Raw genomic sequence first — 15,985 nt, 5'->3', positions numbered from 1 at the left:
GTTCTTCATTGTCTGTCTGTCTTGTTTGTTTGTCTGTCTATTTGTTTGCGTACAGTCTAGCGTCCACATCGTCATAACCAATCCTCATCAAACTTGGTCAAAATATAGGCCATGATCTAATTTATTTATTAATTTTGAGACATCAGTCACGAAAACAGTTAAGGTCACATTTTTTGGCAATAACATCGTTTCTTGTATTATTTGGATTAATCGGACTACTGTTCTCATCTTGAGTTTGATTTTCACAACGTTTCGGTCGATGTAACCTCCGACTTTCTTCAGGTGTATCCAGTCGAAATCGGGAATGTTCCTGCTGAACTCGGGAATTTGGACGGAATTTCGAGTGGAATCCTTTATTTACATCACGGGGGTAGCATGTTCTTGTTTCGTCAGCCATGACTGGATAGAGAACCTAAGTAATTCGCAATTGTCCACACTGAGGATTGAACCTTCTAGAGAATATTTTTTTACGACTGATTTTTCCAAGTACTCTAACCACTGTGCCATGGACCCTTACGGTTACATTGACCGAAACGTTGTGAAAATCACACTCAAGATGAGAACAGTAGTCTGATTAATCCAAATAATACGAATAACCAATCCTCATCTCAAAAATTCAAAAATGTAAGATCGTTTCTGGTCATCATAAAGAATCGCTACTTAGTTCATACTGTAGCCAATGAAACCCCACACCTTGTACGATGGAATTTCACCTTCCAATTTTTTTTCAAATTTGATGTTTGGATCTTATAATATTGTAACATTTCGTCATTGTCCGGCCACGCATGACTTCTCGTTACGGCAGTGATGTCACCCACATCTCAAACGTCATCCACGTCTCTAACATGATCGTCTTCTCTAATGTGTTCTTTTTCCTTTTTATAGTCTTTTTCTTTACCAGTGACGTTATTTCACATGCATTTGCATATACATGTCCATCCTGTTACATTCCTATCCTGAAGACAACATATTTAAAGACAGTTTTCAGTTGATATTTTTCGTATTGGAGCAGACTGAGCAGAGTTTTAACAGATCCGAGATGAGCTGGCTTCAACAGACAAATTATCTCACTTGGGTCTTAGTTGATACATTGAAACTTAACTAAGATGTGGACGTTAGCGTTTAGAGAGTCGTTTTCCGCGATGGTATCATGCACACACCCAGCATATAAGTGATCTATACACAGTGTGTTAGAGCTGTGTTTTCTCGTGTGAGTTTCTGTTATTTTATATCGTTTTTTTTTTTTTTTCATACTTGTAAACCAGTGTTTGCATCGTTGGCGGTAACCAATACAACCAGAACGAGAATAAGCGATGAAGATGAATAGAAAACCATGGCAAACAATGTTGGGGTTGGTGGTTGTCGAAAGGGATTGCAAAGTTCTATAAAACAAAATGCTGAATTTTTCAAATTGATTTGGTCCCAGATTTTCCTCATTGAAAAAGAGGGAATAAAAAATATATAGGTAAAAATGGTCTCTATAGATGAAAATAAAGTGCTTGTCATTGAAACATTCTTACGTCGCATACTCGTATCCAAGAATGTCATTTTTAATACTAAACTCAGAAAGGATGTGTTAACCACTGGAACTTTTTTACGCATTATACTCCTACAATGAAATCATTTTCAATAAAAATCATATGTGATTGATCCTTGCTCTATGTATGAACATTTTCTTTACACATTCAGGTTTTGCAAGCTAGGCAGAGACAAGCTACATTGTTGACTATCTTGGACAGTGTTGGAAAAAGACGAACAGACAGCAAGAGTCAAAGACATCATTACAGAGATCTTGAGTTGGTACTCTTCACACAATGGCAGCACAGAGCGTTGTTAAAGATTTCAAGCCAATGCAGATCAACCACTGTTATATAATATACTAGCGAGGGGTACCCGGCGTTGCCCGGATGTTTTTTGGGGTATGTGAAAAAACCCCGAAAATGTGAAAAAAAAAAAAAACGAAGCCTTCACGACGCGCAGTTGGAAAATAGCAAAGTGTTTAAAAAAAAACAAAAAAAACAGGTGCGCGTTTTTGATTGACGTGACGGCGATAGGTATTCAGCAGTTACGATTTTGTGCAGGACAGTTTTGAATAAATCGGTTTGTTTGTTTTTAAAACCCCGCTCCCTGTTTATTAGGAGCGAAATGAAAGCTACAGTCTGATATGACAAAGTCGACATTGAACAAACGTTACTTAGCTCTCTTGAGACAACTGGCTTTCGGCCTGTGATTACAGTCGAGTTTCGCTTTTTTTTATACCGAAAACCGAATGTAACGCGTGCCGATGCAGAAAATGTCGAATAATTAACGTTTGAAAGTCAATAAAATTAAATAGACAGGTGAGCTCCGTAAATAACTCTGAGATATTACAATTTATAGATGATATAAAAAGTTTTAAGAAGTTGTGAACCGAACAAGCGTTTCTCTGAAAGAAGCCTTTTGTGGACATCGAGGAAAAGCATACATACATACATACATATTCGCTTTTATATATATAGATTAGGGACCCTATGTAAATCCCGAGTAAGTGAGCTACAGTGGATTTTGACAAGGGTCACACTAAGTACATGTCATGATGACCCAAATTTGCAACATAGAATCATTCCCAGGGATGAATCAAAGATAGATAAGACAAGAAGCAGTTGATTAAACCACAGACACAGAACATAAGAAAGTGAGATGACGATATCATGTTTCTGAGCTAAGAGAAAAAAAACAAGGGATTTTCAAATCAGTCTATCTGTAGAAACTATACAAAGATGATATTGCGAATAATACAAGTTGTTTGTGGAAACGTGTACGAGACATACTGCCGACAATAATATAGAAAGAAAACTGAAAATTGCCAAGTGCAAAATCTTGATCGCTAACTCTAGAAGATAAGTTAACTAATTAATTTGCTAAGATAAGCGCTTTGCTTGATGTTAAGATATCTCATTTACACCAAAGTTAGTCTCTCTCTCCTGTGAGTCAATTCTCCCGCAAAATAAAACCTTTAAGATTTCTCTTGTATTTCTTTCTATAGTTAAACTAACAATTTCTATGGTAAATTCAACATATTGTTAAAACTTCCAACTCCAAAACTTGACACTTTTTCAAGTTGACTTGCACACGACTACATACGTAGCCCACCTTCTTCCAACAAGTTACCCTGTTCTCTTCATGTCCATTTTAATTCACCTGTCTCATTTGCAAAAAACAGCAACAGTCTGCATCGCTCACATGACCGTCAACCATAAAACCAATTGGGTGTTGACATTTTAGCCTTTCTTTCTTTTTTTTTTTTTGTTACACAATCGATGCTTTGAAGGACACACACATGCTAGCCAAGTTACGATTTTCCCTACACTTTTTTCATGCAAAGTTTAATTCAGCTAGTTAAATAGATGAGACAATTTAATGTAGCAACCACTAGCCAAAGAATCAACATGGCAGTGAAAACAGGACAACTGACCATGTTTTGCACCAATCGTCAAATGATCATCTGCACCATAACATGATAGATATGCTCTTTGCTTGACATTAAGATATCTCATTTGCACAAAAGTAAGCACCTGAGACGATGTCAGAACTTGCAGTTCCTATACATCATTAAACCAAGCAATAAAATCACTGGTGAGACTCATTGTTGCATTTTAACCTTGCGTCATACATGTAAAAAAAAAAAAAAAAGTTTCTGTAACCGTTAATGAAACAATGAAGTTCACAAACTGTATCTATACATTGGAAGCTGTATGTGTTATCATTCCAGACTGAAGGTTTGCTATCCTGAAATCAAGGTTCATTATTTATACTTTCAAGAAAACTAATGGCAGAGGCGGTTTACGTAACTATCTTCACTCCAAAACACAGACAAATGAATTTAGAGGGAAGAGACGGATTGATAATCACTATTTAATCATATTTTCTCAACCCATATCATTTTCCACATCAATGCTGCTACATGCTCCAAAACATTCTCTTTCTTGCACTCTCTCTCTCTCTCTTTAAGACATGTGACATCATGTACGTTTCTATTAATTCCCACTGTCTAGAAATCCTCACCTCAAGTTCAGAAAGTTGACCTATTATGTTGTTATTCAAAACTATTTTATATACTAATGGATATATTCGCCCAATATCTAACAGTCCCCACTATATATCTTAGTTTTACTGGCATGATAATCTGATACAGAGAAAACATTCACCTAGATCTTTATTGTGTAAAAACGTGTGCTGCATAGTCTGTTTTGTTGTTGCATATGAATAACATGTCTGGCGAAAAGAACTGAAAATATCTCTAGCTAGAGTCAGACCACCCAAGATATTGTCTTTGCTTGAAATAGTTAAGAGCCTCATTTAAAAAAAACAGTGGGATCAGACTTTGTGGAAAAAGTAATTCCCCTAAATGGTCTCCAAACAGAAGCCCATGAATAGAGATTGTCTAGATGTTACCTTCTGGTCAACCTCTGTATGGTCAAAATAGTGATCACCAACAAAAGGCCAGAATCAGTCAAGGATGATGATATCCCAGGAAAAATGAAAGGGGAAGTGGTCATAGAGGAGGAAAAGTTGGAATTAAACATTAAAGAGAAGGTAGTTGGTTTTTTGGGAAAGCTAACAGGCAATTCAGCCAGTGTGCTTCTTTAGGCTGGGTGCTTCCCTTGAAAGCTCTTGGCCAAAGGATTGTGTTAATGGGTCTTAAGATTTTGATCTGGTCAAGTAAAGACCTGATATTGCAAGTCCATCATTCAACTAATTAGATGAGTACCTCTTGTAAAAATAAAAATAAAAAAGATCTATTATTTATATTTACTAGGAGGGGGTGGGGCTTGCAAGGTTGTAAAATATTTTAATTCATGCAGATTTCATATTTTTATTAGAGAGTCAATCCTCTATTGAATATTATATACTACATAATATATAGTAGTGATTTCAAGTTTAAAAAAATAAAAAAGTGACTTGGGTGCCATTAAGTAGAATTGAAACGAAAACATTTAGCACTCCAGCTGCATCTCTTACCGATAGAGAGAGAGATCTTATCTATCTCTCGGTAAGAGTTGATATTAAATGCCTTGAAGAAAGTGAATTTGAGCATGTGCAGAAATAAGTAAATATATGTCTGAAAGTTGAAATGAACAGTTTGTATTTCAACTATCTGATATGTCTGTACCCATTGTTCATCCTTCCAAAGATTTTACTCATTATAAACCATCCTTGGGTAAATATTTACACAGACAAACAGACAGACACACATCTGTTTTATTTATATAGATAAGCTGGACTTTTATTCTTGCTTGGTATGAGGGCTATTCAGTTGCAGCACTGACTGGATGGATCAACAAACAACTTTGGCCCATGTAGAACAATCACAGCGGTGAATTAAAAAAAAACATGGCTGCGTTCACAATAGGAACATTGTCTCTTAGCAAGAAATTGTATCTCTTTGGTATTTTGACTTTTTTCAGTTTTTTTTATTTATTGTATCTTTTTGGTATTTTGACTTTTTTTCAGTTTTTTGCCCACAGTATATCAATGGAGAAATTTTCTGCAATTACAGAATCATAGAACCTACTATATTTGTTTTTCATCCTTTGTATAAAAACTTAATTTCAGTTGTTTTTATTTTTAATTCTTTCAAAACTCATGTTGTAAACATGCATAAGGTTGCATGTTACGCAGGTGCGCAGATGCATACAGGCAACGACTGTTATAAGAAAAATATATGGCTTTAACCACCCAAAATCTGATTTGGATACTTCTGCAGTTTACAGACCATGCTGAAATATCAGGCCGAGAGAAAAATTTTTGCCGGTTTATAAAAGGTCATTTGAAAATATTGTAATTTATTTTATACATATTGTTATCATATCACCATGACATATCACCAGGATTAATTTATAAGTTTTTCTTTCAGATTATTAAACATCATTCACATTTTTCTACAATATTTTCACCCATGTTGACCCCAAAACGACTTTCTTTAGTCAACAGAAAGGGAACCATCTCCATGATACTGCTCTTCGCATAGCACTACTACCCAAAGATTTCCTATGAGAATTTAGTTGAGAAATCTTGACCAACTCCTGAACTAGCTCACTTGGGTTATCAGTTATTTCAAGGATTACAAAACCATTAAGATGGTCTTAGGAGATTGAATATGAGTTAGATTCATATTTTATATCCAAACCTAAAGAATTTTACAAGCAAGCTGGTTGATAGGATGTAATCAAGTTACAGAAAGTAAAAGGTTATTCTGATGAAGAAAAGATTTTCAAAAGGTTTCATTTTCAAGATGAAATTTTAATTCAGCAAAAACTTTTGCATCGACCTGATAACATTATTTAGGAAACCATTCTTAACATGGCAGGGTGTGCACTTTCTAAATTATTCTTTACTTTTTTTGAAAATCCTATCAAAAAAAAAAAAAAAAAAAAAAAAAAAAAAATTACAATATGGCTCATAAACTGCAGAAGTAGCCTGATTTTACTTGATAAAATAATTACTGCTTTAAGGTAAGGTTCCATGTCAAGAAGCAGCCACTCCAGAAAATAAATATCCTAGTCAGAAGATTGTATGTCCATAAATTAGATAGCTGATAATGTTCAGGTGGTCTACCCTCGAATAGCAGGATCGCTATATTTCTCTTAGTCTGTCCATTCCACTAATTCCTAAATGTGCATCAAACAGATACTATAATACTGCAATTCATAATAAAGGTCCATACAATATTTCAGCCAGATCAGTAGTCTCTGAGAAAAAAAGTAGACTTGAACAGACAGAGTAAGAGAAATATAATATAGATAATTTTGTTCAGATTTATTTGATAACATAAAACATTTTTTTTTTAAAAATCATTTCATTTTTGATGAATCTTAAAATATATGAAAACATTCACTTGGAAATTTGTTATAGTTTATATGCAGCAGCTGAAATGTTAAGACAATAAAAAGGACATTTTTAAGCAAAAATGCTAGTATCGTATCAATAACGATTTCTTAAAGTCAAAAACCAAAAAATAAAAGTAAAATTTGAACAAAAATTCAGTCAAAATTTTATACAAGTCAGGAAAAAAAATGGATTTCTATTGTCTTTATTGCTTGGAGGTTCTGGGTGTTAGATGTTTTGCTTTTTTTTTGGGGGGGGGGCTTTCTTAAGAAAAAAAGGGGAAACAAACAAAACTGCAGTCTTTGAGGGACTCATCTGAACAAAACATACAAGCCTTGCATATATATATATATGCTATTGAAACCATCCAGTTACTGAGTTTCATGTTCAGTACCATCAGAAATAGTTATGAAATGGACTTGCTTAATGCTTTTAGCATTAAACAGAGAAAAAAAATTAAATTTAGTCACTCAAATAAACAAAGCCATTTCCAATACTGGACCATGGTATCAATTGCCCAAACCTCCAGAAAAGCTTTACTTTTTTTTTTTTTTTTTTTTTTTAAGGTAGATTTGTTTGAACCAATTCATTAATGTGGATTTATTTAGTGAATTTAAAAAAAAACAAAAAAAAATAAAATAAAAAATAAGATGAATTCACTAAATAAATCCATATTAATGAATTGGTTCAAACAAATCTACCTGACAAGAATTAGCTACCGGAAAAAGTGTTTAATATCCCTACGGTAGTGCTACTATTAACTCCTGATTGGCCACTTTTTCATTTTTGTTTTTATTTCATCAAATCTGTTCCAAATCGTCACCAATGAGGATAAAATAAAAGAAAATGGAGGAAGAAAAGAGAAAATTAAAAATAAATAAGACAATTTCTTGTTTTCTCTTCGTTAAGATTGTCTTCAGTCTTTGTGAAGTCATTTTTATCCAACAAACATAACGAATGAACTGATTTCTTACAAGATGTAAACATCACACATGTACATCATAAAATAAAGAAAAATAAAATGCATGGTTAAACGTGAAACGAATATTTGTTTGATTGATAAATGCATGTTCAAAAATATTCATGAGTAGCAGGATGCACACGGGTAAATATGAAGATGGGAGATGCATATCTGAGGGTGAAATAACACAATTTGTTTTACATATACAAATGTTGGAGTATAGAACATGAAATCATTGCATATCATACCTGACAATTTTTGGGGTTTCATCGACTGACAATTACAATTCATGTTGAGGCTTCAATATAATGTTTCTGAATTTGAGATAAGGATTGATAATTCGTATTTGGATTATTCGCATTCCGAGTGTCATTTTCACATTTTGGTCGATGTAATCTTCAACCATTTTCAGGTTTACCTTGTCAAATTAGGGAATTTTTCTGTTGAACTTGGCAGTTTGCATGTAATTTCAAACAAAACTATTTAATCCACAATGGTAGCATGCTCTCGTTCTGACAGCCATGAGTGGGTAGAAGTTCTAAGTAATTTGCAGTTGTATTTTTATTAACTTTTAATCTCTAGAAGAGTGTAACTTAACACTGAATTTTACCAAGTACTTTATCCACTCTGCCACAAGCTTCCAAACTTTCATGAAAAAACACTAGTCTAGCTAAAACCACCATCAATAATTTCTCAGACTATCTGTGCTTAAACCTAAATGTATATTTCATTAACAAAGCTTCTTTCTTAGAACTGCACACCTGTGGAACTGTCTTCCGTTTGCCTGCTTTCCAGCTGACTACAATTTGATGGTCTTCAAGTCCAATGTAAACAAGTTCTTGATGAACCGTTCCTCTAAGTAATCCAATTTACAAAATATCCACTACTTATGTATACCCATTAACCCTTATCCTCGAGTGGGCTCTGGGCCTTAATAAGTGGTGACTCCTTTGTATATAAAAAATAATCCAAATTATATAAGGCTTCAATGCAAGTTCATGGTCCACTTTGACCATGGAGAACTACCGCTGACCTGTTCAAGGTTAACAGTGCCTGACAACTCTGAAGCCTTGAACTGTTCTTGTAACAAAGACGAGTGGTCATCTAAAAATGCAGCTTTCAACAAAGGTGATTTTGAACTATCAAGGTTGAAAAGCCTACATTCTTCACTGGTAAAATCACGAATTGCAACTGCAACTGAGGAAACAGAAAATCGTAAACCCATAAGCAATGATACTGGACCTTATCAAATTAGCATAAACCAAATCAACCTACACCGGGTGATAGTTGTGATATGGACATGGTAATAAAGAGACAAAGTCTGTGATTACAAACAAAAGGCGCTCAGCAAATATAGTCAAACAAAAACTATATACGTATGTAGCCTATGTTGTTTAGCTATAAATGGTATATGAATGTATATAGTAAATTTTATTTTACAAACAGTTATTGGCATCTGTGTGTATATGCAGAACTACACACAAGTAATTTTTAAAAGAAGTTTTTCATTAAGGAATATTAAGTTAAAATCTGCAAGATAAAAGATTAATGCCATCCACAGAAAAAGAACATATATATATATATATATATATATATATATATATATATATATATATATATATATATTTCACTGCATATTTGTTAATTTTTTCAACATCATTCTGTCAGAATATCCAACATGCACACAGACACGTTATATATCTGTTGAGTTTTTTTTTTTTTTTTTTTTTTTTTTTCAGCGATAATTAGATGAGTTACTCCCCTTGGTATTGTTTTTTTCTTTCTTTTTAGGAAGTCGTTTCCCTTACATTCCAGGGTCATGGACGGATATATGCATATAAATATCTACATATAAATATAAACATATATTCGCTGTTTATGTATTTTACTTAATCATTATAGATAAAATGTGTGTCCATAGATAAATATTTTATTTATAATATTTAAGTAATGTGTGTGTGTGTGTGTGTGTGTGTGTGTGTGTGTTACCTACCAAAATTTATTTTTAGAACATTTTTTAAATAAATTTGAATTTCATTTTTTCCCCTGCATAAAAAATTAAAAACAATTAGCAAATAAATTAAATTCTCATAAGAACATCTACAAGAAATTCAAATAAAGATAAATGCATTATTACGTGCACTAGTTTTTTTTAACATGTAACAAACTCATTTGTCTATATTTTAATCGTTTCTTGATGTGTGTGTATAAATGTATCAAGCCGATTTTAGACTTTAAGCTACCTTACATGCATATATATACTAGCATTCAACCCAACGTTCCCCAGTCGTAAAATATGCTCAAATATATTTTAATTTATATGCAGATTTCATATTTATTATTATAGAGCCAACTATTTCGATTATTATATTGTATCCATGATATAGTAGTGATTTCAAACATTTAAAAAAAAAAAAAAAAATGACTTGGTTGGCATCAGCTAGAATCAAAACCAAGACATTTAGCTTTCACTATCATCTAACCTAAGGACTAGTGGGTATCAAAACCTAAAACTTTTATGAACATTTGCGTATGTGTAGAGGATACACATTAAGTCAACTTACACCTGCCAAGTTCTAATTTTTACAATCTTGACCCCTTAGCAACTATTTTTACCGGCTAAAACAAAATTGAATTTGTTCCACAGGTTTGAATCCTCTATATTAAGTTTCAAATCTGTAGACCAAAAATTGACAGTAGTTTGGTAGACCATTTCCCCTCCTACACACAATCATATATATATATATATATAATTAAAATTTGAATAATTTAAGTTATTCCCACAAAATTTGATAGCGTAAGGCTTTTATGCTAAACCTTTTACTGTAATCAATTATTTTTGCCAAGAAGAAAGCTATACTATTTATATTTGCCGTTTCATAAATTAAATTGAATCATAAACAAGTTCAAAAACATTAATTATATTGCTATGAAGGTTTCTGAAATATAATGCTCAGATTATGTTCAAAAACCAAATGACATAAAAAAATGAAAATACTATTTTTTTTATAACTGAAAGAAAAGACTTATCCCAATGTTTAAACCAATAAAAAATCTGACTTAATTGTTATCCTGTTTGCAAATTTAATCTAAGCATTATTTTACTGGAAACATTCATTCAGTCAATAGAATTAAAATTAAGTAATGTTTCGGAACTTGATTTTGGTTAAAATTGATTTATTTAAATGTAATATATATGCGGTTTTGGTAAAATCTTTTTTTAGTTATATTTCATTCTGTGTATACCAATCCTTTTTATTTAGAAGCTCAATGTATGTAAAATATAACAGAGCATATAAGAATAACAGTATAGTCAAAATCCAAGTAGTTATTTTTTCATGCAAAACAGCTTTTTTTTCTTTTTACAAAGAGACCTGTCTGCCTAGATACAAATTAAGTTTTACTTGCATATCTATATACTTAATTAAAATATATTGATTTATTTTATATATAATTATCCTTTTAAATGTGTGTGTGTGTATATATATATATATATATATACACTCTTCTTCTCTTCAGTAGTCCGTCGCTGACGACGATGACGTTGCACCATGCCTAACAGTCCCAGATAGATTACGCCTGATGGACTCGCTGGTGACTGTGGAGTCCAATTCGTGAATTGCATACACGGCCGCAGGCAGCACAAGGGAAGATGCCGTCTGCCCGCTGCGCCACGTGCCTTTGGTGTCTTCTTCGCTCTGCTCGGTCCTTATAGGTGGAGGTGAAAGTTTCCAAGCCCTCTTGGCAGATGTTTCGCCATTTTCTCCGATCAGCAGCAGCATGTTCGATGGCGTTGGATTCTATGCCACACTTTTTCAATGATGCTTTCAGTTGGTCCTTGAAACGTTTACGTGGACCCCCAGGGTTGCGTCTGCCCTCTGCAAGTTCCCCGTAGAGGACCTTGCGTGGGAGCCTTTCTGCTGGCATCCGGATGGTGTGACCAAGCCACCTAAGTTGTCTATTAGTTAGAATTATTTCAAGTGGGTCCATTTGAGTGCGCCTGCGTATCTCATTGTGTGGCACCCTTCTGTCACACGTGATCTGGCATGGAGGCGACGCAGATTGAAGAGGTTGCCATCCAGCCGGTATGAGAGGCGGATCCCATCAGCAGGATGGATTTGCTGTTTGGCAACATTGGAAACCGCAGCATGAAAAAGATTAAACAAGATGGGCGCAATGACGCATCCCTGCTTCACACCCGATTCTACCAGGAAGGGCTCAGATTTTAGTCCTGAACTGGAGACGCGAGTACAACATCGACATCGCTGCTCTCAATGAAACCCGATTCTCGGATGAGGGCTCCCTCACCAAGTCAGGAGAGGGATACACCTTCTTCTGGAAGGGCCTGGATAGGGGTGCTCCTCGCATCCATGGAGTTGCCTTTGCCATCAAGACCAGGCTACTCAACAGCATTCCCCAGAGCCCAACGGGTCAAAATGAGAGGCTAATAACTTGGCGTATCCCCTTATCAAATAAACGTCATGCTACCCTAGTCAATGTGTATGCACCAACCCTAGATTCAGCTGATGAATTGAAAGACCAATTTTATGCCCAACTCCATGAGATCATGCTGACAATCCCCAAGGAAGATAAGATCATTCTCCTTGGGGACTTCAATGCAAGAGTGGGCAGCAGTCACCATCTTTGGGAGAGAGTCCTAGGGCATCATGGAGTTGGAAAATGTAACGATAATATATATATACATACACACACACACACACACATATATATATATATATATATACACACCTTATTAATTCTAGTAAATTACCAAACAATATAACCATATAAGCAAAAAAAAAACAAAAAAAAAAAAAAAAAAACAATGTAACGAATTAGTTTTGTACTTTTAACTGATCTAAACCCTTTTTAGATATAACCCTAGTTAACAAATTACAGAAAATAAATATTAACTAAAATAATAATCATAATAGTAAGTAATTTCTTTGTAGAATAAAAAAAAAAAAATTGGCAAAACACTTTAATTCATACATTGAATAAGACCTGTCTAGCACAATATGAACAAATATGGCTGCCAAAATAGAACACACAATGTTCAGTCTTCTATGAATTTTTTTCTTCTTGTAGCATTATATTGTCATGCATTTTTTTCTAAGTAAAAATTTATCATTTTTCTGAAGAGTATATGCATGAAAAGAGATGGTAGTGACATAACTGTTTGCTTCTGCATAATGAAATGGATCTGTAAAAAATGTACCGAATTGTAATTTTGCATGAAAAATAAATATTTGAATCTTGAATGTAACTATACAGTTAAATATATATATATATATATATATATATATATATATATATATATAGTGGGGAGCAAATGTATTTGGTACATTTGCTTTTGTTTTTTGGTGTTATTTCAAGTTAACTTGAATGAAATTTACACTTAATCTTATATTATTTATCTTACTTAATCTTATATATATTATTTATCCAAAAATAAAAGGAAAATGAAGATATACTTAGTTAAATATTTATTAACAAAATAAATTATGCATATGCAAAAGTATTTAACACACTGTCAAATTTTATTCTTAAGCAGTCATTTCATCCTGCTACAATATTTCAACCAATCAGACAGAACCCCAGGGTTCCCACTCTTTACAGGTCAGTTGATAACAGACACCGTGTAGGTTGCCTCTTTTATTACTGTTTTAAAATTGTTAAAAGAAAGGAATTGACTAATATGTGCCAGGAAACCATAGTAAGGCATAAAGATAAAAAGGGATACGGAAAATAGCTTCAGAACTAAATTTGGTGGTGAGTACAGTTGGGGCTGTCATAAGTAGAAAACAACGGGTGATAATACTAAAAATCTTCTAAGAAGTGGTCGGCTATATAAATTGAATGATGATACTGCTCGTTAAATCACTCATAAGGTGAAGAAAGGACCATTTCTGACTCGTTCAGAAATTCAGAAGGATTTGCAGGAAGCAGGTACTGAAGTAAGCAAGAACACAATCAAGAGAGCATTGAAGCTTACAGACCTGTATTCTAGATCTCCAAGAAAGACTCCATTGTGGAGTTCTATACATGTGAAAGATTGATATTTATAAACAAATTTAAAACAATGTGAATTGGATGACTTCTGGAACAAAGTTATTTGGTTAGATGAAACAAATTGAGTTTTTTGGAAGAAAGATGCGCATCCGTGTATGGAGTAAAAAGGAATTTAAAGCATCTAATACCATTCCCACTGTAAAATTTAGAGGTGGAAGTGTGATGATTTGGGGCTGCTTTTCTACAAATGGAGTTGGAGTAATGGAAATCATAGAAGGGAAAATGAATGCAGCAAAATACAAAGATTGTGTCAACACATCTGCTCAAGACTGTTGCAGATTTTGGATTGGGCAGTGACTTAATCTTCCAACAAGACAATGATCCATAGCACAAGGCTAAAATAACTGAAACGGTTTAAGGATAATGAGATTAATGTTCTACAGTAGCCTAGCCAGTCACCCAACCTAAATTCCATCGAAAATCTGTGGAAAACTTTGAAGTTAAGTGTGCATGCAAGAAATCCCAAAAATATTAAGGAATCAAAGAAAGTTTGCGAGAAAGGATGGATAAAACTATCAGCAAGGGTTTATAAGAAACTAGTTGGCAGTTATGGAAAGCATTTAGAAATTGTAAAGCAGAACAGAGGATATACAACTAAATATTAATAAATGTACTTTTGCATATGGGTAATTTGATTTTTTTTTTTTAATAAATAACTGTAAACTAAATAGATCTTCATTTCCCTTGAATTTTTAGATAATATTTGTTTAAAGATTGAGTGTAAATTTCATTCAAATTAACTTCTTGATATTTTTTGAGAAATACGAAAAAAAAAAAAAACAATGTACCAAATACTTTTGCTACCCACTGTAGCATATATATATATACATATATATATATGCTACCCACTGTAGCATATATATATATATATAGGGGGTGGGGGCTTAGCTTTGTATGGTGAGGTTTCCTTCCTCTAATCTATTTGGCTATCTGGTACCAAAAGTACTTAAGATTTTTTATGCATCTTTATTCTTAATATATCATAGAATAATTCTTGGAGTAATGGTTTAATAGTATTATACTTTAAAAAAAATTATATAAATAATGATACTTCTACTAATAAGTAGAAGTATCATTATATAAATTTTTTTTTTAAATTGTATATATTAGTGAAATAATTATTTACTCGTATGCAATGAGACTTCAACAAGCAACCCTGAACCATTCGATGTTCAAGAAAAGTCTTTCTCTAGCATCAGATGGTTCAGGGTTACCTTATGAAGTCTCATAGACTGAAACAGATAGCCGTCTGTAGTGACCAAATGTAACTGTTTACCTTCTAATAAAGAAAATATATATATGATTACTTCATTTAATCACATAATATATGAAAGTATAAATTTATGCGTAAACTAAGTATTTACTTCAACAGTGCTCAATACGTAGGTAGAGCTAGGTAGTAAGTTATAAAATATGGCAATTAAGCTACACAGAATATTCTGCGTTTTATCCACGCTAGGATTCATAAGCCTAATGAATCATAGCATGGATGAAACGCGGAATATTCTGTGTAGCTTAATTACCATATATATTTTATAACATATATATATATATATATATATATATATATATGGGTAAGTTTCCTTCCTTATATCTATTTGCCTGTTGTCTTGGTACCAAAATCACTTAACCTTTTTTTTTTTTTCAATGCATTTTTATTCCAATATAATTTTATATGCTAAGTAGCATATCACAGAATAGTTCTTAAAATAGTATTATACTTTGTACTATTAATTAATATTAAAATATATATATATATATATATATATATATATATATATATATATATATAGCTTATATATTAGTATAAATAGTAATTAGATTCTGTCTACTATTCTTATTAGAGAATTTTTCACTGGAAAGCCATGAATTTAAGAGCTGTCCTTTTTTCAAATCTCTGAAACAGCTTCATGGTAAACACTAAACAGCTGATGATTCCCATTTTCTATTTAACACTAAGTTTTTATTGTCATCGTTATATAGTTTAATCCTCTTTTGTAATTGTGGATTTTCTAGTAGAAGCTCATGCAAATGCTAATTTTGTGACATGTTAATTTTGTTAGTATTCGTAGGAATTTAAACTGA

This window comes from Euprymna scolopes, chromosome 33 (assembly GCF_053919585.1).
Source record: "Euprymna scolopes isolate OS-2025 chromosome 33, ASM5391958v1, whole genome shotgun sequence".
NCBI classification, from domain to species: Eukaryota; Metazoa; Mollusca; class Cephalopoda; order Sepiida; family Sepiolidae; genus Euprymna; species Euprymna scolopes.
This window is presented reverse-complemented; position numbering follows the sequence as displayed.